We start from the raw sequence: 24,237 nt of genomic DNA on the forward strand, positions 1-24,237 counted from the left end.
GTTTTGTGTCTCTTAGTAGATTTCTCCGGAAGTGATGGAAGGAGCAATGGGAAAATCAAAATCTGTATTTACTGGTTCAGCGTTTGCTTGTTCACAAATATTGTGAATATTTATGGTGATGGATTCACCTACAGGCTTATCGGTATCACTGTCTGTCGAATCACAATCAGCTGGATTGAGCATCATGATGTCCTCGTCGCCACTTTCATTTAGAAGACTCAGAAGATTAGCTAGGTAGTGTTACGATACCAATGACCTCTAAAGGGAATTCAGCATTCGATACGTCGTTCGGATAATTCCATGTACTCCATAAATTAGACTACATTCTTGGGAAACGATCATCTCCGACTCGCTGGCCAGGTCCTAGACATCAATTTGTATCGATACTACATTATTGAAGCGAACCGCAGTAAATATTTTTTTTCATATATAGAGGCCTGTGGCATTGAAACAGTTATCGTGTGTGTACATCTGGAGCACTAAAAGTGAAGTTTATCAAGAGCTCCCAAACAATAACTGCAAATACGCTACATAAATAAAATGTGTGGCAACAACAGGTAGTATTATCAGTTAAAATTAATCCATGTCAAACTCTATGCAAACATCAACGTATAATAATCCTGCCACGAATCAGTGATGAAACTAATCAAAATCTCCACGGATTAGATGAGTTAAATATCAGACTCAGTGATAATAAAGTCCAAAAACTACAAGTTATATGAAAAAACCGGCAGAAGTGAATGAGAGCCTTGACCACTGCGGAATCCCCACTGAACGAACGCGAGATGTTCCAAAGTGTCGCGACCAACAATGCGAAAATTTTTATTACCGAAATGCGTGTGGCCGGATCACTGCTCAGAATAGCATAGGCTTTGACTCTACCAATACGTTCCGAACAGTGCGAAAGAACAAGACGGTCTCCCCCTTGTAAGCCGTCATCGGACCCTTCACGGGAAAATATAAGCATCTACGCAACTCATGACTTCATGCTACCACCAGCCTTTCTCACAACTTGTTGTATAGAAATGCAATTAAAAATCTAAATATGCCATTAGATGTAGACTAAAATTCTAAACGAAGCTAATATCTTATATTTAGTTCAACGTGCAGTAGTTTGTCCATAAATTAATTTTAAACAATTGCATATCTTAGCAACAGTACTCTTTTGATTATCTCTGTGCCTTCACTAAGTACCGTAGAGACATCTATGGCACATCTGTCTCTTACAGGAATTAGCCTGTTCTTTCCACTGCCACAGTCAGATTTAACATACCTCCACTTGGTATTCGAACTACTGGGAAAACTAGGCAAATTAGTAAACAACTAATTAAAAATACGACAAATATATAAAAATCTTGGAAACTAAATGTTGCATGTGTTGTATAATCACCTGTGACATCACATGTTGCCTTGTTATTAGTACACTGTCTTGGATAAAATTAAATGCTGATTTTAATCACAAGTTTAAATAATATGTCCATCACAGTAAATTAATTACAATATGAAACGTGTGAGTAGCTCAGTCGATGCGTAACTGTTTGCGTTGCAAATTGATAGTTCTCACTCTCTTGAAGAATAATAATATTATTAGGCTGGTTCAGAAGTTCTTAGTGTTTTGCATAGGTTTAATAAACACAACGGATACACGTAACAGAGTCTTTAGTTATCAATAATATATTCTCCTTCACTATTTACAATAATCTGCCAGCGCTGGGGTAACTTTTAAATTCCACTACAGTAGAAATCGCACGGTTTTAAGGCGAAGAACTCATCGAGCAAGATTCGGAGAGAATTTTCATTCCGAAAGGCGGTTCCTTGAACTTTGTTCGATAGAGAGAGGAAAAGATGAAAATCTGTGGGTGCAAGATCCGGTGATGCAGAATGACTTCCCAACAAAACTCCTGTGTAGTGTTTTTTTATCAGTGTAGCAGAATGTGTGTGGGCGTTTCGTGGAGCGGCATCATTTCACGGAGTCTTCCTGGTCGTCTTTCTAGGACTGCCTGCAATACGTCTCAGTTGTTAACAATAAATTTCAGCCGTGATGGTTACACCTCGGGCAAGCAATTCGTAATAAATCACACCGTCGCTTCTCCACCTGATGCATAACAATTTACCTTTAGCGGATACGCGGAGGTCTTTATATGGTGAGTTGCTGCTTTGTTTGCGCTCAATCATTCCTTTGTTTTCCTTATGTTAACATAAAGACACCATTACTCGCGTCCAGTAACGATACGGGATAGGAATGGTCCAAGCTGCACACGAGCCAATTAATGACGAGGGCGCTGTAACCGCACACCAGATTATTGAGCCTATCACACTGCATGTAAATGTCGCACGATGGTGGAATGCTCACAGTTCATCACATTAGCCAGTTCTCTAGTACACTGATGTGACTCATTGGGGATTAATCAGTTTAAATGAGCTTCATCAAACTCTGAAGGTGTTATTGGACTCGGAGGGTCATTAATGTCAAAATAATCTTCTTTAAAACAAGAAACCATTTTCTTGCCATGCTCTGTCCAGTGGAAAATGTTTATGGTAGCCTCCGCAGGTGTCAAGCTCTCTACTCAACCCAGACAGATCAATTTGTCGCAAATATGCTGATTTCTCCACTTGGCACTCCGGTTTTTCTATCGTCCACAACTCCACTTACTATCTTCAAATGACAAAATGGCAACACGTGAACTCAAATAACATCAGTGAACAGCAAATAAAAAAGGTAATCGGTAAGTAAATCCATAGCAAGCGGAATGTAATGGGTTTCAGTTACACAATATTGCTCGGTGCTGTATCGTCCGACACACATTATCTCCAGAGCACATCTGCATAACAAGAGAATCGTGTTTACTTCCTCTTTAGCACGACGTATCGCGATTTTCTGTATCTATAATAATGTGTGTACCACGTGCACAAACATGAACAATGTAAATCTAACCTTTGTGCGCGCTTCCGGGCGGAACTGACGCTATCTCCGGAACGTTCAAATCTGATGGGCACTTCATTACCCTCCCGCCGCCTTTGCGTGTTGCCACGCCCACCAGATATCTGTAAGAGGGTCGCTCACCTGGATCTCACGACACAAAATGTACAGTCCAGACGCAGCGTTTAACCAAAATTAGTCACAAATTTTCAGATATGACACGACGTTTCACAATATTCAGTTACTAAAAGAAACATAGGTGGCCGAACAACGGCAGAACCCATCACTTACCAACCACCATGGCTGCAGAGTAAATACTGGGTGACTCGAACAGAAAATTTAGGAATTGAGATTAATGGATGAGCACAGTTACGGTATACATATTTACCTATGTTAGTGTATAGTACAGAGTGTGCAGTATTTGAATGTCACAAGCATTTTTTTAATTCTTGGATGTCACATCCGATACATGAGCTACCCCTTGGCGCACACCTTCCTGCAGTCTCAGAAGAAATTTGCGCAATGCTCGACCTAACATTTCAGCAGGCATCCTGGAAAGTTCCTCTCGTATTCTTGCTTTAATTTCTCCGGTGGTAGCAGGTCTGGTACGGTAGCCACACTCTTGAAGTTAACCCCACAAGAAAAAAAATTACACGCTATCAGACCTGGCGATCTTGGGACCATGCAATGTCACCATACCTCGAAGTGACACTGTTGTCTAACAAATCCCATTGACATACTTGCCGTACGTGTCGTAGTTCTGTCATGTTAAAATCAACCGTTGGCAGAAAAATGGGGCAGTTTATACGGAATAAAACTTTCCATTATGGGAACATACCGAATAGACGTTACAGTGGCTGCGCACCCAACGTTTTCAAAAAAGTAGGGGTCTCTAACACCACTCGATGACATGGCGCACGATACAGTAACCTTGCTGCTGAGTAATGGACGCTCGTGTAGCTTACGTGGATTTTCCTGAAACCAGTAGCAAAATTTCTGTCTATTCACGAGGCCACTGAGGTAGAAGTGAGCTTCGTCCGACACACACAGGTTGTTACTGGAATTGTCGTCGTAGCGCACTTTTTGTAACATGTGTTCAGCATATCGTTGGGTTGAAGTTGCTGAACGATCTGTAGGTTGTACGGATGGAACATTAAATCCACTTTTGGTATTTGTTGAACACACTAACGATGCAAATATAGAGACTCTGCGTGACGTCGAACAGAGCGCTGTGGGCTTCTTACGAAACCAATTAGCGCAGCCTCGATATTGTCTCCCGTATATGCAGTCTGACGTGTCCCTGCAAATTGCGTTTCCAATGCAGAACGTTGCTTTTAAACTGTGGACCCAATGTTGATTACGTGAGCTGACGGAACACGACCATGCCGTCTCATATTCATATTACGCCGAAATTCTCTACGCGCGGCCTGAACACTTCCATTCTTTTAATTGATTTTACCGCAAAGGCACGCTGCACGTAGTTTTATTGTTCCATGTTAACTGTTTGCTAGATGTAAAGACGGTGTGAGCAGTATTATATATGTCATTCAGTGCCGCATACCTTGCAGCGTTGCCATAACACGTTCCAAAATTTCCCATTCTTTTGAGTTGCCCCGTACTTACAGGCCAAAACGAAGCCAAAATTTTTCCACCTAGTAACTGAGGATAGACAGTACTTCAGAGGTCTAAGAAGTATTTGATACGGGAAAATATTTTGGAATGAGAGAGTCTAATCTGATAAGTGTAAAAAACATCCTAATCAAATGCTCTTGTCAAACTTTGTTTAAATATGACCAATCATTCTCAAAATTGGCCCGAAATACCATGCTGACACTAAAACACTTAAAATAGAAATATGAACTGTTGCGCTGTATAATACGTTTCACATTATGTGGTGGCATAATCTCTGACACGTATGTGGCCTAATGAGACTCTGTTCAATTTTTGGGCCGAAGCAATTGCAACTCATTTAACAGACAAACTAGTATGGGAATAATATGAATCAAAATCATTGTCGTGACCAACAAAATGGCTTTCGAATTAATCAATCACCGACAAATTCATAAAACATCGAAAATGCAACACTGCTCTGTGTGTAAAATGGAATGAGCGGATAATTCTGCGTGTCACCTAATTCGTGCCGCATATCAGTGAATACTGCTTGCTAAATATAAACTAGTGAGGCCATGAAATCAACTAAAAATATCACATTCGTAACAGCGTAATGGTTTGCTGGAACAAGTTTAACTTATCATGGATTGTAAATCCCAGCTTCCCGTTAACGCTCTGATAAAATGTACGGAGTAACATGCACTGTTGCAGGGTAAGAATTTCATGCAGCTAGCGTTTCTGTGCGATGCAGATTAAACACAGAACACATGACAACGTATTAAAATGAATCTGCATCTAATTTTGAGTACAGAGGATATTCTGTACCACTGTGCTAGTGTACTGAAATATTTCGTTTCTCTTTCGATTGTTTCCGAAGCTCCCATAGGCACTTAAAGTAAATGTATTGACAGCTTAATGATCAACAAAGTATTTTATGGCAGTTACAAAACTTTTGGGCTAGTACCATAAGTTTAATGGCTGAGATGCCAAATTCAGAGTTTTGTCAGCAAGAGAAAACGTTCCCTCGGAGCTACTGACATCTCTAGAATTTACTAAAAAAAAAACAAATAGTTTTAAGAAACACAGGTTCGGAATGCAACATCGAAGTCTCCTAACGCAGGAAATAAACAGGCTCAATTTTTAGGCAATGTTTCCAACTGCTGGCACACTCTCGTTCAGCTGTTATTTCCTCACTTGGAGAGATTACACGCGTTACTCATCACGTACTGTTATGTAGAACTGTAAAAAGATTCTTGTGATTATTGGGGCGTGGACGATAACACACATTGGCCTGTATCATATTTTGCTGGCATTTTTACGGTATTGCTGTATGCAGATTTCGGCGATTGACAAAGTTTTGAAATGCTGTTCTAAGAATTAGACGTATTCACGGACGCGTCGATTTTCCAACATCTAGTGGAATGCAAACTCCGATGAATATCTCGCTAAACGACTTTGACGAGAAAAGCCGAGAAATAAAAGTGCTTTACGAAGAGTAATTTATCCCATGCCCCTTCCGTGAACAGAGCACTAAAGGGAGGATATGATGCGGCACTAGAAGTACCCTCTGACACACATCATAGGCTGGTTGGCGTAGATACATACGCAGAACTGTTCAAACATTTCCGCTGTTCGAGCTACAACCAGACTGTGACGCATTATCTACTCGTACAAACAGTAGCTTTTTATTACTCACGGAGCCAGACGGCTTCGACCATAATTTTGGGTCTCTTTACAGTCTTTTTCATTGAGATATACGTGAGCAGGACGTGTTTTCATTCATGATCAAACAGATTGTAGGCGAAATCTTAAGCTGTCGACTTCCGCGAACTGAGCATTACGTAAATTGCGTTTTCTATTTCTGTTTGCCTCCCATGAACCATGGACCTTGCCGTTGGTGGGGAGGCTTCCGTGCCTCAGCGATACAGATAGCCGTAGCGTAGGTGCAACCACAACGGAGGGGTATCTGTTGAGAGGCCAGACAAACGCTTGGTTCCTGAAGGGGGGCAGCAGCGTTTTCAGTAGTTCCAGGGGCAACAGTCTGGATGATTGGCTGATCTGGCCTTGTAACACTAACCAAAACAGCCTCGCTGTGCTGGTACTGCGAACGGTTGAAAGCAAGGGGAAACTACAGCCGTAATTTTTCCCGAGGGCATGCAACTCTACTGTATGGTTAATGATGATGGCGTCCTCTTGGGTAAAATATTCCGGAGGTAAAATAGTCCCCCATTCGGATATCCGGGCGGGGACTACTCAGGAGGACGTCGTTATCAGGAGAAAGAAAACTGGCGTTCTATGGATCGGAGCGTGGAATGTCAGATCCCTTAATCGGGCAGGTAGGTTAGAAAATTTAAAAAGGGAAATGGTTAGGTTAAAGTTAGATATAGTGGGAATAAGTGAAGTTCGGTGGCAGGAGGAACAAGACTTTTGGTCGGGCGAATACAGGATTATAAATACAAAGTCAAATAGGGGTAACGCAGGAGTAGGTTTAATAATGAGTAAAAAAATAGGAATGCGGGTAAGCTACTACAAACAGCGTAGTGAACGCATTATTGTGGCCAAGATAGACACGAAGCCCACGCCTACTACAGTAGTACAAGTTTACATGCCAACTAGCTCTGCAGATGATGAAGAAGTTGATGAAATGTATGATGAGATAAAAGAAATTATCATATAGTGAAGGGAGACGAAAATTTAATAGTCATGGGTGGCTGGAATTCGGTAGTAGGAAAAGGGAGAGAAGGAAACATAGTAGGTGAATATGGATTGGGGCTAAGACATGAAACAGGAAGCCGCCTGGTAGAATTTTGCACAGAGCACAACTTAATCATAGCTAACACTTGGTTCAAGAATCATAAAAGAACGTTGTATACGTGGAAGAATCCTGGAGATACTAGAAGGTACTAGATAGATTGTATAATGGTAAGACAGAGATTTAGAAACCAGGTTTTAAATTGTAAGACATTTCCAGGGGCAGATGTTGACTCTGACCACAATCTATTGGTTATGAACTGTAGATTAAAACTGAAGAAACTGCAAAAAGGTGGGAATTTAAGGAGATGGGACCTGGATAAACTGAAAGAACCAGAGGTTGTACAGAGTTTCAGGGAGAGCGTAAGGGAACAAATGGCAGGAATGGGGAAAGAAATACAGTAGAAGAAGAATGGGTAGCTTTGAGGGATGAGGTAGTGAAGGCAGCAGAGGATCAAGTAGGTAAAAAGACGAGGGCTAGTAGAAATCCTTGGGTAACAGAATAAATATTGAATTTAATTGATGAAAGGAGCAAATATAAAAATGCAGTAAATGAAGCAGGCAAAAAGTAATACAAACGTCTCAAAAATGAGATCGACAGGAAGTGCAAAATGGCTAAGCAGTGATGGCTGGAGGATAAATGTAAGGATGTAGAGGCTTGTCTCACTAGGGGTAAGATAGATACTGCCTGCAGGAAAATTAAAGAGACTTTGGGAGAAAAGAGAACCATTTGTATGAATATTAAGAGCTCAGATGGAAACCCAGTTCTAAGCAAAGAAGGGAAGGCAGAAAGGTGGAAGGAGTATATAGAGGGTCTATACAAGGGCGATGTACTTGAGGACAATATTATGGAAATGGAAGACGATGTAGATGATGATGAAATGGGAGATACGATACTGCGTGAAGAGTTTGACAGAGCACTGAAAGACCTGAGTCGAAACAAGGCCCCGGGAGTAGACAACATTCCATTAGAACTACTGACGACCTTGGGAGAGCCAGTCCTGACAAAACTCTACCATCTGGTAAGCAAGATGTATGAGACAGGCGAAATACCCTCAGACTTCAAGAAGAATATAATTATTCCAATCCCAAACCAGGTATTGACAGGTGTAAAAATTACCGAACTATCAGTTTAATAAGTCACGGCTGCAAAATACTAGCGCTAATTCTTTACAGACGAATGGAGAAACTAGTAGAAGCCGACCTAGGGGAATATCAGTTTGGATTCCGTAGAAATATTGGAACACGTGAGGCAATAGTGACCCTACGACTTATCTTAGAAGCTAGATGAAGGAAAGGCAAACCTACGTTTCTAGCATTTGTAGACTTAGAGAAAGCTTTTGACAATGTTGACTGGAATACTCCCTTTCAAATTCTGAAGGTGGCAGGGGTAAAATACAGGGAGCGAAAGGCTATTTACAATTTGTATAGAAACCAAATGGCAGTTATAAGAGTCGAGGGGCATGAAAGGGAAGCAGTGGTTGGGAAGGGAGTGAGACAGGGTTGTAGCTTCTCCCCGATGTCATTCTATCAGTATACTGAGCAAGCAGTGAAGGAAACAAAAGAAAAATTCGGAGTAGGTATTAACATCCATGGAGAAGAAATAAAAACTTTGAGGTTCGCCAATGACATTGCAATTCTGTCAGAGACAGCAAAGGACTTGGAAGAGCAGTTGAATGGAATGGATAGTGTCTTGAAAGGAGGATATAAGATGAACATCAACAAAAGCAAAAGGAGGATAATGGAATGTAGTCGAATTTAGTCTGGTGATGCTGAGGGAATTAGATTAGGAAATGAGACACTTAAAGTAGTAAAGGAGTTTTGCTATGTGGGGAGCAAAATAACTGATGATGATCGAAGTAGAGAGGATATAAAATGTAGACCGGCAATGGCAATGAAAGCGTTTCTGAAGAAGAGAAATTTGTTAACATCGAGTATAGATTTAAGTGTCAGGAAATCGTTTCGGAAAGTATTTGCATGGAGTATAGCCATGTATGGAAGTGAAACATGGACGATAAATAGTATGGACAAGATGAGAATAGAAGTTTTCGAAATGTGGTGCTACAGAAGAATGCTGAAGATTAGATGGGTAGATCACATAACTAATGAGGAGGTGATGAATAGGATTGGGGAGAAGAGAAGTTTGTGGCACAACTTGACTAGAAGAAGGGATCGGTTGGTAGGACATGTTCGGAGGCATCAAGGGATCACCAATTTAGTATTGGAGGGCAGCATAGAGGGTAAAAATCGTAGAGGGAGACCAAGAGATGAATACACCAAGCAGATTCAGAAGGATGTAGGTTGTAGTAGGTACTGGGAGATGAAGAAGCTTGCACAGGGTAGAGTAGCATGGAGAGCTGCATCAAACCAGTATCAGGACTGAAGATCACAAGAAACAACAAACAACATTTCCGTTTGTTCCTCTGACAAAATAATTTTCATAGACTGCTTTATTACACCCTAGGTATCTATGATGAAAATTTTCTAAAATTTATTCGTGCCTCATTTCATCAATTTTCTCAGCATTGTGCTCGACCCAAGTAATTTCCATGGCTGCTCCTGTCCGGAGTGTCAACGATGCTCCTTGTATTTTTTCAGGACTGTGCTAATAGACTACTACAAACAACACTTGAAGTTAATTCAGGATACGGATTTGGTATGCCACGGCAATATGTAAAATTACTGAAAAGACCTATATTTTACTCCGTTGATTGGAAATGGTATGTGATGTAGGAGTGGAACACACTGTTCATTTACATGGAAATACATACATGTAATAGAGACGTCAGAGTAATGTGACAGCTTTAGATATGGAGATAGACAATGTGGTAGTGGTAACGAGAATGTTGTTGTGTTGTTGGGCTTTAGTAACACTGAAAAGATGACAGCCAAATCAGTATTTTAATGATGGTTGACGAAGGCAAGTAGTTTTGCCAACTGAAATATTGTGCTGCAGCGGGGGACGATGAGAGAGAGGTTGTATACGTGGAGAGACCTGGAAACGCCGAAAGGTTTCAGATTGGTTATATGCAGGTAAGACAAATTTTTGGAAACCAGATTTTAAACTAAAAAAATTTCAATGATGCATGTGATCTCTGAATATGATTTCTTGGTCATTCACTACAGATTAAACCTGGAGAGGTTCCAGAGAAGCAGGAAGCTAAGGAGATGGGACCTGGGTAAGAACGAAGAACCAGAGGTATGAGAGTTTGAAAGAGAGAATTAGACAACAGGGGAAAGGAGTACGATAGAAGACGTATGGCTAGCTTTGAGAGCAGCGGAGGATCATAGGCAAAAGACAAGGTATAATAGAAATCCTTTGATAACACACCAGATAATGAACGTAACTGACCATGAAATATAAAAATGCAACAAAATGCAGCAGGTGCAAAGGAATACAGAAATCTCAGAAGTGAGAATGTCAGAAAGTGCAAAATGTTGAAGGTCATATGATTAGACCATAAATGCAGGATTACGAAATATGCGTGACAACAGGAAAGATAGACGCCACCAAAAGCGTAATTAAAGACAGATTTCACGGACAGAGAAGAAGTGCAATGAAAGAGCTCAAATACAAGCAGAGAAGGGAAAGATGAAATATGGAAGGAATACATCGAAGGGCTACACAGGGGAAATGAACGTAAAGACAGTATTATAGAAAAAACAGGGATAGCACATGAAACTGGAACTAGAGATACGGTACTGCGAACACTGTAAGGCCGGCCGGTGTGGCCATGCGGTTCTAGGCGCTTCAGTCTGGAACTGCGTGACCGCTACGGTCGCAGGTTCGAATCCTGCCTCGGACATGGATGTGTGTGATGCCCTTGGGTTAGTTAGGTTTAATTAGTTCTAAGTTCTAGGCGACTGATGACCTCAGAAGTTAAGTCGCATAGTGCTCAGTGCCATTTGAACCATTATGAACACTGGAAGAACGAAGTCTAAGCAAAGGCCGTACAGAACCGACATTCTCTAACAATTATTGACGTCCTTCGGAGAGGCAGCTACATCAAAACTTTCCCACATATATGAGACAAATGAAACACCTTCAGAGTTCACGAAGAACGTAATAATTCTGAATATTAACGAACTATCAGTTTAATACGTAATAGATGAGAACAGTGGCACTAATTACAGAAGTCAGGAAGCAATTGTAGAAGTCAATCTAGGGGAAGATCAGTTTGCGTTCCGGAGGGAAGCAGGAACACACGAGACATTACTGGCCCTGCGCCTACTTTATACGGTACGCTGAAGACAGGCAAACCCACGTTCATAGCATTTGTAAATCCATCCTAAAACTTCTGGCAATGTCAGGTGGAGTACATTCTTTGAAATTCTGAATGTGCCAGAGATAAAATAATGTTGGTGACTAAAGTATCTGACAAAGAACTGAGACAATGTTGTAGCCTATCTCCAGTATTTTTCAATATGTGCTGTCAAGGAAACTAAGGACAAATTTGTAAAGGGAATTAATATTCAGGGAGAACAAACAAAAACATTGAGGCTTCCCAGTGCAATTCTAGTTCTGTCAGAAAGAGTAAAGGACTTGGAAGAGGAACTGAAAGGAATATATAATACAGTGCCTTGAAGTGAAGTTATAACATGATTATGAACAAAAGTTAAAGAAAGGTGGTGGAAAGCGCTCGAACTAAATTAGACCATGCTGAGGGAACTAGATTGTCAGATGAGACACCAACACAATTAAATGAGTTTTCCTGTTTAGTGAACAAAATAACTAACGATAACCGAATTAGAGAAAAGTATTTCTGAAAAGGGGAAATTTTTTAACATTTAATATAAATGTAAGAGCTATGAAGGGAAACGTGAATGATAAGCAGTTCCCACAACAAAGAAGAAACTAGGTATAACGAATAAAAAATGAGAAGATACCGAACTGAGGGAACGTTTAGGAACAATGTGACTAAATGAAGGGATAGGGAGATTGGATGCCTCCTGAGGCATTCTCAGTTTGGCAATAGAAGGAAGTGGGTAAGAATGGGAAGTGGGGGTAGCGGGCAGAGGTAAGAATTTAGGAGGGAGACTAATTCTTGAACATAGTAATCAGTTCCAAATGGATGATGTATGTTGCAGAGAGGTGCAGAGGCTTGCAGGGGATACACTAGCAAGAAGAGCTACATCAAAGTAGCTGCAGACTGATGAACACAACAACCGAATGACAGATATACGAGTACATCGGCTTTTCCAAGGAAACGGTTTTAGCTAACATAAGAAAAACAAAAACGGCGAAAGTTTTAAGATTTTGAGAACATGATACGATGTTTGCCTGTAATGTCATAATAGCTTGAGAATGAAAATCTTCGCCTGGCATTGTAATGCGACTTTTGAGAAGAAATATGTGTGCCTCTGTCGTTGCCCTCAAACAGAAAAAAAAAATGGAAATAACAAAAAATCACACAATCTGATTACAGATTAAGGACCTTTTGATAATGAGCAACCTAAGATTGTGTGGTGATTTTACTTATATCAGCTTTATTTTCCAATTGCCGTTTAACCCAGGAGTAAAAATTCCGTGAGAAGAGAGATATGATGACATCTATTCCTGAAGTACAGAAGAACGTAACTCTGGGCTTTGGCTGCTGTTACGTTAAGAGGACTAAATTTACTTCAAATGTCAGCAACCGTCAAAAATCATTCATGTTTCAAACGGTCCTTTATTCTTCCACGGCGAGGAGTAAGAACAGGTTGAGGACTATTACCGATGATTGGGAGTAACCCAGAATGTAAAACTTCTTTTGGAAAAATAAGTGATCGGTTCCCTATATTACAGCAGGTAGGTTTTGGCCCTTGTGTCTCCACGTGAAAACGTAAGTTGCCTACGTTTCTAGGTTTTTGGCACGGAATGTCGCTAGAGAACGGCGCCTCCGATGTCATGATGATAGCACCACAGCGGCAGTCACTTTTACTTTCCACGCGGACCATCAGATGCAGGTACTGGCACAGACACGTCTTACTATAAGCACTTGTCACCTTGCATTTAGTAACAACTTAATTTGAACAGAAGTCGGTAATGTTGCTGGCGTAGTCAAGCCGTTTCGTCAGCTCACTACGGCCACAGGCTGACGGCGCCAGTCATGTAGTAAGATCCGACTGTGATTTCCCCTTTGTCACCTGAACCGGTATCTTGTAGTTCAGTACCCTATTTCTCTCTCTCTCTTTTCCTCTCTCTCTCTCTCTCTCTCTCTCTCTGTCACTGGCCTAAGCGAAATTCCTCCAACAATATCCATTTAGTGAAATTTCCGTGCACCTCAGCTAAGCATTTTACTCACGTACATTTCCTTATTAATCTTTAACGCCATTCAATGTTACACTGAGATGAATGTTGTGAACCTATAATCTCTATATACATCAGTTTTTTCTGTTGAACCTATTCTTTTTTTTTAAAAAAATGGCTTAGAGCTGTCACTCCAACTTACCACAGTATAATCAAGGATCCCCAGCAAGTAGGAACGTTTTCGACGCGTTCCACGGTCGGAATTTTTATTAGCATCTGAGCCGCCTGTGAATCTTTACCATCCCTGCGGACTGGGACAAATTGCTTTCGTACTATCTGTGGTGTTACCGCCAGACACCACACTTGCTAGGTGGTAGCTTTAAATCGGCCGCGGTCCAGTAGTACATGTCGGACCCGCGTGTAGCCACTGTGTGATCGCAGACCGAGCGCCACCACAAGGCAGGTCTCGAGATACGGAAGAGCACTCGCCCCAGTTGTACGGACGACGTAGCTAGCGATGCACACTGACGAAGCCTCGCTCATTTGCAGAGCAGATAGTTAGAATAGCCTTCAGCTAAGTCAATGGCTACGACCTAGCAAGGCGTCATAAGTAACATTGCATGTATCTAAAGAGTCTCACTTGTATGGCCACAATCTCCAGATGTACCACAAGGATGGATTAAAGTTAAGTATTCCAGAAGCTACGTACTTTCCTTTATAGCATTCATTACGTATCCTGTTTCAGACCTCACGCCTTCCTGCTTTAGTTTAGCGCGTGCCTTTCGGCTTCCTCTCATTGTGTCTAGGCTGTCTTGTCTAGACACAACACTATCCGCCTGCTGTCGGATCGATGTTAACAGCCCGCGAGGCCTGAAAGGCGATGGCGTTTTGACGTTCATATCGATGCACTTAAACGCATAAGTGGCCGCTCCAGATATTATCAGTTGAGATCAAACTATTACTCTTATTTGTGTATTACCTGTAATTACTCTAATTGTTACGTATCTCATGCAGCTACTTACTCTATTGTGCAATCATTGGTCATCAAAGAGCTTTATGAAGTGCCAGGGAATCTAGAATTATTTCCATTACGTAGCTCCTTGGTTACCAGTGAAGACGTTATGTTGTTGCCATTTTCTGAATAATTACTAAGTTTTCTCTTTATGGATACGGTGAGGGTAACTGACATATATTAATGATACAGAAACATTGAGACTATGAAAAGTATGAAAGTGTACAGTGCACTCTTTTTCCATAAAACAACAGGGATCGAACCTATTAATTTTCGTGACAGACAGAAGTATCCCATAAGCAATGTCACGCAGCCTCACTCAACGAGATACTGCAGAGAGTCTTTAGGTTTAATATAAAATTTCGTCTCTTATCGTGGAGTAGGATTGTAAGATGTAAGTCTGCAGGCTTTCGTGGCCTTTGTCACTATTTCCTCTAAAATATTCAATTTTTCAATCCCTGTGCTGGGATCGTCTTCAGGACCTTCAGGTGTCTACTACTGCTAGAGCACTCTCAGAGACCAGTGTCGCGTTCTATTACAAAGGGAAGTTTTCCCACGTTTTTGCTTGAGAAGTGGGAATATTGGTTAAAATTCTTGTGGCTACCATTGGTGGGCTATGGTCATAGGCTAATATGCAGAAGAAGGGGCGTTATTGGCTAATCTCTTGTGGATACTATTGGTGGCCCATCGTCATTAGATATAGTGCCCATTCTACACTTACGCTGGAGTAGGGTTATTGGTTGAAACTCTTCCTACTACTATTGGCTGGCCGTCATCATTGGCTAGATGCGAGACGGACAGAGCAAGAGAGGGGGAGCGTTTACCCAAAACATTGTTGCCGCCAAGGTACTTACGATGCGTTGTTTATGTTGCTCGCACAACGCGGCGGCATATTCGTTTCCTTTATGGTGGGGAGCCACGATGCAGAAAGCCTATACCGTCCTCTCTATCGAAATTACATGAATTCTTGGAATTTATAGAAGAAAGGTCCGAGAAGCAGATGAAATTTCCAAGAATGCATGTAATGTCAATAGAGAGGACGGCTATGGCTTCCGTCATCGTGGCTGCCCACCATAAAGGAAGTGAATATGCGGCAGCGGTGTGCGAGCAACATAAACAACACGTCGCAAGGCACCTTGGCGGCAACAGTGTTTTGGGTAAACGTTCCCCCTCTCTTGCTCTGTCCGTTTCGCATGTAGCCAATGATGACGGCCAACCAATAGCAGTAGGAAGAGTTTCAACAAGTAACCCTTCTTCAGCGTGAGTGTAGAATAGTGCATTTCTATCTAATGACGATGGGCCACCAATAGTATCCACAGGAGATTAGCCAAAAACGCCGCTTCTTCTGCATCTGCGCGGGAATATTTGTCTATGACGATGGGCCACCAATGGTAGCCACAAGAATTTTAACCGATACTCCCACTTCTCAAGCCCAAATGCGGGAAAACTTCCCTTTACAATATAACGTGACACTGGTCCCTGACAGGGATCTAGCAATAGTGGATACCAGAAGATCCTGAAGAAGAGGCGTCGAAACGTCGATTATCTTAGAGGAAATATGAGGTGGCCTAACACCCCAAACATTTTAACTTTGGGAGTTCAAGAGTTTAACATCTCCTCTCCATCAAGCTCATAATAGACTGAGTAAATTCGGTCGCAGTGTCTTTTACACCACTCATAATGTTACAAACTGAAGTTCAGGACCTGCACAGCGTCACACCTCCGCTCTATGCTACTACAACAGAGTCTCGATTGCCTGGAGTCGGTGTTATCCGGTTTGTGTACTATATATACCTTATGGTTATGAATAAAGAATAAAGCCGAAAATATTACGTTGTACAGTGCTCAAGAAAAAGCGAGAAGCACGCTGAAGGAGCCTAATGAGCCTTCACAGGTTGAGATGGTTTGTGGTTTTATTTCGTTGATTACAAAATCGAGTCAAATTTACAAAGATACTGGTAGTATGAGCCCAGTTATCAGTAACATGTTTTACAGCCTCTTGTATCGACTTGGTTGGGAAGGGTGTCACAAAGCTTTTAGATCCTCTTGAGGCAGGCTGTTGTGACTCGTCGTTGATATCACGGATAATGGAAGTGGTACGTTGTTGACATCCGACCGGTCTCACACGTGTCGGCGTTGTTGCTGGTCGGGTTTGCTGCTGGCCACGGGAGTACCTCAAAGTCATGTACGTAGTTCACAGACACACGTGCCGTGTGTGGACGAGCGTTGTCTTGCTGAAAACTGACACCATGGTACTGTTGCATGAGGAAGCAGGATGTCTGTGACGTACCACTGCGTCGTTAGAGTTCCCTTAATCACAACCACCCGCGCCCTGAAGTCATACCCTATGGCTCTCCATACCATGACGCTACAAGAACGTAGCTGAGTCTCTACAAAACATTGGAAATATGGGACCTCTTCCCAGGTCACCGCCATTCTCGCCGACAACGGTCATCCGGCGCGTGCAGAACCGCGATGCATCGCCCTGCACAGTGAAACGCTACAATGCTACTCATCAGCAGGGCGTACTTCCCGGTCACGACAACACTCGAAGCGAAGCCATTACTGTTCTGATGTTAACGGTAGTCAGCTCTTGGACAATAAATATCTAATTAGGCTGCTTTTAGGCTCCGACAAATTGTACAGGATGACGCAAAATGTTAGAGGGAGTTCATTCCCTGTTCTCGGATGGCAGGCGTTAATATGAAGGGACTACGATATGCTTAATACAAAACACAGGGACGCTCTTTTGGGGTGGTGTAACGTGTTCGAGTGGAAACTTGACGAAGTGTATGCATCCTCTCAAGTTCCCATGCACTCCCTTATCAGACCATTGTCACATATGGATGCCCCGCAGATCTGGATACTGCACTATCCGACCAGCCAGCCAATTGCAGACCCACAGTAAGATCCTTTTTAGACTGTCAGGTGCTGATAACACTGTCTCCAATGAGTACTCTGCACCTACGTGACCTTCACGATGATCAGTCAACATCTGACCTGTTCATGTCCCTTGTATACTCTACCATGCCTGGTAACAATACTAACCGAGACGAACAGTAATGCACCCTGGTGGCCATTCCACCAGTCATAGAAAATTTCAGTTCTAATCATTAACATGCCCGACGTTGTACGAAGCTACCTTGTGAGCTGACGAAGTCTTCTGGGTGCTTCAATCATTTTTTCTCAGGCAGTGTAATTATAATGTATGCTTTTTTCTGGAAAAGTGTTAAACATGCGACCCTTGTTTTACCCCAGAAGAAGATGAGGATATCTGAAGTACAGTATGGGCCATAAATCAGTTCTCAGTAATAAGTCAGTTGTCACAAGCAACTCTTGGACATAGTTTTGTTTGGCGTAGTGGTAGTGTTGCGAACGTAACTATTGCATAAATCAGCTTATACTAGCAATCTGAGGTTTGTTATTATGTGAGAAGTAATGACTAGAACGTTAGGTGCAGAACAGCCTGTATATGTTTTGCTAAAATGGTGCAAACATTAGCATAATTACAACGGTATTTGTGATACGTTCATGGAAGGTTTTCCAAAATTATAAACTCCGTATCGGTGTTGGCTATTTGAATTTGAGATTTCAGGGGTCTAGATTACTCACTTAGTCAAATCTGTTCCTACAGAAGGGAATCCTAACGCTGTCGTGCATTGTTTTGTCCAATAACTGACTAAATTTCAAAGAAAAATGTGCAAGGTGTCCGGAATATCAAAAACTTAAGCTGAATTTGGCCTAAATTGAAATTGTAGAGGTCCACATTACTTGAAGCCCTAAATGAAGTTGATTCCGAGTGACATATGGAACGACAAGAAGCCGATACCAAGTTTTATAAAAGCACTGCGGCGAAGAAGTAGTTTTTAGATGAATTTCACAGTCGACAGGCACATCTCCGTCTACTGTGACTCTACGATTCCCCTTGTCTCAATGCAGTCGGTGTCAAACTCACCTGGCATAAATATATGAGCAGGAAAATCTACGATAGACTCATAGGGCCTTATTTTTAGGGTTCCGTACCGTAAGCACTAAGAACGGAACCCTTATAGGAACACTTCGTTGACCGTCCATATGGCTGTCTGTTTGTGTTACTGTTCATAACCTTTTTCCTCGTGAAAGGAGTACACGTATAAAGTTGAAACTCATCTCACATACTATGGTCTGCAGTGTTTCATCGCACAAAAAAGTCTTTCTTCTCCATTTTTAAACTTAATTTAACCCTGCTGTTCTGTTCGGGTCTATATGACCCGAAACGAATATGAACGTTATTTTACATTATGTAAATACCAATATATATTTATGAAACTTTGTGACTTTGTCTGAAAATGGATGAGCAGCATGTGTTTTAAAAGGTTTTAAAAAAGTTTAAGAAGTTTGGGCTTCAACTGTAATAGTTGCATATGTAATGTTCGGGTCATAATGACCCGACACAAATATGTTTAGTGTAACTCGTATTTATTTCTAAAATCTGGAAATGGCGAAAATTATTTTTGTTGTGTTGTGTGGGAATAGTGACTGCATCATTCCAACTTACTCTCAACAATCACCTAAAGCTCCATGCGTTCACAACAATGGGCTTGTTTGTTGCTTTCCCCAGGAAATAATAATTGGCAGTTCTCAATAATTGGAATGCTTTGTTTCTGCCCAGTTTGACTTGTGACACCATGGCGATGAGACCATTGAATGATCGTGAGTTGGAAGAAATAGTAAATGCCTCACCAGATGAAGGATCACTTTCTGAGTTTGAAGATCACATCAGCAATGCATCTGAAAGCGAGTGTTCCGATGACAGTTACGACAGTCCACAGCCCATACAAAATAGTGTAGAGACTTTTCTTTCTAAAAATGGGAATATAGAATGGCAGTTGCATCCACCAGCACAACATGGTCGCCTACCAGCTTCGAACATCATCAAGAGTACCCCAGGAGTTACCAGGTATGCAGTCAGCAGAATATCTGATGTAAAATGTTCATTTGAAGCAGTATTTCACACAGCGCTTCAAAATGAAATAATAGAGATGACAAATATTGAAGGGCAGCGAGTTTATGGTGAACAGTGGACAGATATTGATGGTTCTGTTTTCCATGCATACTTAGGACTCTTACTCCTAGCGGGTGTATATCGATCTCATGGGGAGTCTACAAAAAGTTTGTGGGATAAAGATACTGGGCGAAACATATTTCGAGCAACCATGTCTCATGAAACATTCTGTAAGATATCACGTGTCCTGCGATTTGACAAGAAATCTACTAGAGAGGAAAGACGACGTACTGACAAACTTGCCGCAATTCGTAGTATTTGGGAGAAGTGGGTAGAGGTCCTTCCTAAACTGTATAATCCAGGAGAAAATGTTACTGTTGACGAGCAGTTAGTAGCATTTAGAGGTCGCTGTCCATTCAAGCAGTATATCCCAAGTAAACCGGCAAAATATGGGATCAAAATATGGACCATGTGTGACAGCAAAACTTCATACGTACTGAAAGCCCAAATTTATACAGGAAAGGTGAGTGGAGCGGCACCAGAAAGAAATCAGGGAATGAGGGTGGTATCTGATCTCACTTCTGAGTTACGTGGTCAGAATATCACGTGTGACAACTTTTTTACGTCGTACAATTTGGGGCAGCTGCTTCTGAAAAGGAAATTGACTATGTTGGGAACTATACGGAAAAATAAGCCGGAGCTTCCACACAAAATGACCAACAAGGAGGTACACAGCTCTTCATTTTACTTCACAAATGACACTACTGTGGTTAATTATATTCCTAAGAGACACAAGAATGTTGTACTTATGAGCACTCTCCACCATGATGCGGAAATCAGTGACAGGGCTGATAAGAAGCCAAAAATGATTTTGGACTATAATTCAACCAAAGGTGCTGTAGACACGCTTGATCAGTTATTAGGTACATATACATGCAAACGAAAAAGTAATAGGTGGCCAATGATAGTTTTCTACAATATTCTTGATGTTTCTGCTTATAATGCATACGTTTTGTGGATTTCGGTTGACCCTAATTGGAATGCAAGCAAATTGACTAGAAGGAGAATATTCTTGGAGGAACTTGGAAAGTCACTGATAAAAGAACATATTGCATCAAGAACGCATTTCCCAAGAACAGAAGATTCTTTGAGAATGGTCACAAGCATCCAAAACCCGAATGATGTGGGTGGTGTGTCAGAATCGGTAACAACAAGAAAATCTACAAAACGTGCACGCTGTAAGTTCTGTCCATCAAGTAATGACAATAAAACAAACATGGTGTGTGGAAAATGTAGTAAACATATTTGCAAGAAACATGTAACCTACTTGTGTCCACAGTGCAAGCAGTAAGAAAAGAACTGTAGTATTTTATAAGATGATTGTATTGAAAATTCTGTTGTTTCAAATTTATGTGAATACTTGTGCCTAAACTACAATCAGTAAGAAGAGAGGATTCTAAAGTTGTAGTGCTTTCTATGTTGGAATGTAATAAAAAAACTGTAGTGTGTTCTGTACTGTAGTGTGCTCTAAGATGAATATCTGTAATGACAACTGTCTGTTGTTAGAAAATGTCAATACTTACGTCTAAACTGTCAACAATAAGAATAGAAGTATGGAAAAACTGTAGTGCTTTCTAAGTTGAATGCCTGTAATGGAAACTGTCTGTTGTTTCAAATTTATGTGCATATTTAAATGAAAAATATCCCTCAATAAAGTTGTATGCATTGTTATTATTATTATTATTACCATTATTATTATTATTATTATTATTATTATTATTACTAACAAGGTACTGGAATAGAACAACAATGTCGATAGCTAAAACTGTACCAAAATTTATGTTTCTAAAGCATTTTGATATGTCGGGTCATATTGACCCGAACAGTATATATGTCAAGTAAAAGTGAACAGAACAGCAGGGTTAAAACATTCTCGGAAGTCTTGGGATCCGTAGGAGCGGTGTATTGTCAGTATCAACGTCGATAACAGGCAGAATCGTTATATATAATGAAGTTTGTCTGCAACCCTCAGTGCGCGAGTCCCACTCGCACTTTCCAGCTTTTTCAACGGTACTGTCAGTTTTGAAAATTACGTAGATGAGCATGAAGAAATGTTGATAGAACTGGAGAATAGTCTACTTTTTGAATATCTACAGCCAGTTCTGGACAAGTTCATATACTAACAACACTGAGTACCTTCACGTTATGGGGTTATTGTGAGAGGCTTTCTTAAGTAAAAACTTTGATTAATGGACTGACGCAAAGGGTGCTACTGAATGGTACCCAAGATCCCCAGACATGACCCTCATGGCTTTTTCGGTCTGGTACATACTATTCCATCAAGATTTGTGATATTTAGCATTTAAAAGAGCGATTCCACTGAGAATTCAAAAACTTACATACCTAGAAGATTTGTGACAGAATTGATAAATCACTCTAGGAAATATGTAATGTTTGCTTATATCAGCATGGAAGCCACTGTGAGTGTCTTTTGTAGGTCCACTGAACTCTGCTTGAATATCTGTGACGGTAATAAAATTTTATTTTCATTTATTTAGTATTATTGCCCTAAGAGCATTTTTGGCAACTGATTTACCGCCGGCTCTGCAGTTCCTCGTTGAAACTCCTACGTTATCTTCGGGTGTATGCAGAGGCTCTGCCCTTTAACGTATCTAGCTATATGCTGACCCACCCGTTCCCTATGAGGTAAAGCAAGGTAAGCAATTTCCAACCCGCTGTTTCGGATGAGTAACGCGTATGTAATACAGTTGGCTTCTAAAATTGAAAAAACTCGTAAAAAACAGTCTCGATCACTCAGTCATTTATTAAAGATATGACCGGTTTTGCCCTCTAGTAGTAGGCCATCCTCAGATAATCCACCATCCGGCTAATGATGATGATGATGACGCTTGAAACAGCTGTGCTGACCTCAGTCCCAAAAGACAACAAGAGCCACTTACAAGTGCATTTTAAGGCTAATCAGCTATATTTGCTTGATGATATAGGAAATAAGATAACGTGGACATTTCGTCCTGTAAGTGGAATATTTGACGCACAGCCATGCAAGATTAGGGAAGTGTATTTGATACATTTAACCAAGTATGATTGTATGCAGTTCATTAGCTGCTGTGACAGGCGTCATCATCATCATCAACCGGATGATGCATTATCTGTAGATAGTCTACTGCCAGAGGTCGGTAAGAGTCATATGCTTAATAAATGTCTATGCGATCGAGAATGATTTTTTTGAATTTGATTAACAGACAGATCGCTGTTTTCCAATAATGATTTCCAAAATTGATATGTGACATGCTTTGTAAAAAAATAAGAGTAGCATTTCCCGATAAAAAATGGTTCAAATGTCTCTGAGCACTATGGGACTTAACTTCTGAGGTCATCAGTCCCCTAGAATTTAGAACTACTTAAACCTAACTAACCTAAGGACATCTCACACATCCATGCCCGAGGGAGGATTCGAACCTGCGACCGTAGCGGTCGCGCATTTCCAGAGTGTAGCCCCTAGAACCGCTCGGCCAGCCCCGCCGGCTCCCGATAAAAGCTTGTGTATTTTGGAGTACACGTGTTTCTCGCCTATCAGTGCATTCCCGGGTCCACATTAACCTGGATAATTGACAGTTTTATTAATATTACTGTGCTGAACACTTAGTCAAAGCTAGGTTTAGAACCGGCTACAAACTAACTCATAGATAGTGTAAGCGCTCATATACTGTTTTTAATTTTTGGGTACGGTGCATTGGTTTAGAATTCTATACTCTTCCAGTCATACATACCTTACGTAATACCACGAAGCAATACAGCGTAATACTCTCCTTACGAAGTGGTCGCCTTCCGCCAATCAGCTAGATTCATCCCTTAGTCCGGCAGGTAACGACGCCGGTAAAACAGCGCAGTAAATCCCGGACACATAATGAAATGTCCTTGCATTACTGCGCTACAGCTAAAGCACCCCGGGTAACGCACTGCGACGCCGAGCACACGCGCTCTTTAATCATAGCAATTATCTTTAGGAGCGCCCAAGTAAATTAAACTGTACTCTGCCGCGCTTCGCCTCACAGCCTTATCTGGCCCGCGCCCCGGCATCCCGCCGGCGCCGTCTCGGACGAGCGTTTACCATATCAGAGGAAGAAACTTCATTATCGATCTCGTTAAGATAAAAATGCGACTCGGCCAGGGCAGGGCGCGCTCAGGGTGGCAGGCGTTGGAGGTGGGCGAGGTCGAAGCTCCTCCAATCCCAGCTTTTCCCGGCGGTTATCCGTAAGCCGTCTAAGACCGATTCTCGGTTCACTGGCCGCCGATGGAGTGACTCGAGAAACGGCGCGAATCGGAACGAGCGGTGGTGGCAGCTGCAATTTCCTATTCGCGTCTATCGATTGGGCTGCATGATTCGGTAAACTTAACTTGTCATTCTACGCTATACAATTGCTTCGAATGAGGTGAAAAAGAAGTTACCGTAATTTTCTGAGCGTAAAAGAAAATAAAATTCTCTAGCTGCTGTAACATATTTTCCAAAGTGATGAGAATTCAACACGAATGAGTAGATGTCTTATATTAGTTACCTTTACTTAAACAGAATAGTGAAAAATCACTGTCGACGTCATTCACTTACCTTATTGTTTAGATAACGCTTTTCCGACAAGGTTCCTATAAAATCTACATATTCAAAACGGGGAGAAAAGAGGAAAAAGAGCAAGAGTGTTGAAACATACCTA

The sequence above is a fragment of the Schistocerca americana genome, chromosome 5, assembly GCF_021461395.2.
Source record: "Schistocerca americana isolate TAMUIC-IGC-003095 chromosome 5, iqSchAmer2.1, whole genome shotgun sequence".
NCBI lineage: Eukaryota > Metazoa > Arthropoda > Insecta > Orthoptera > Acrididae > Schistocerca > Schistocerca americana.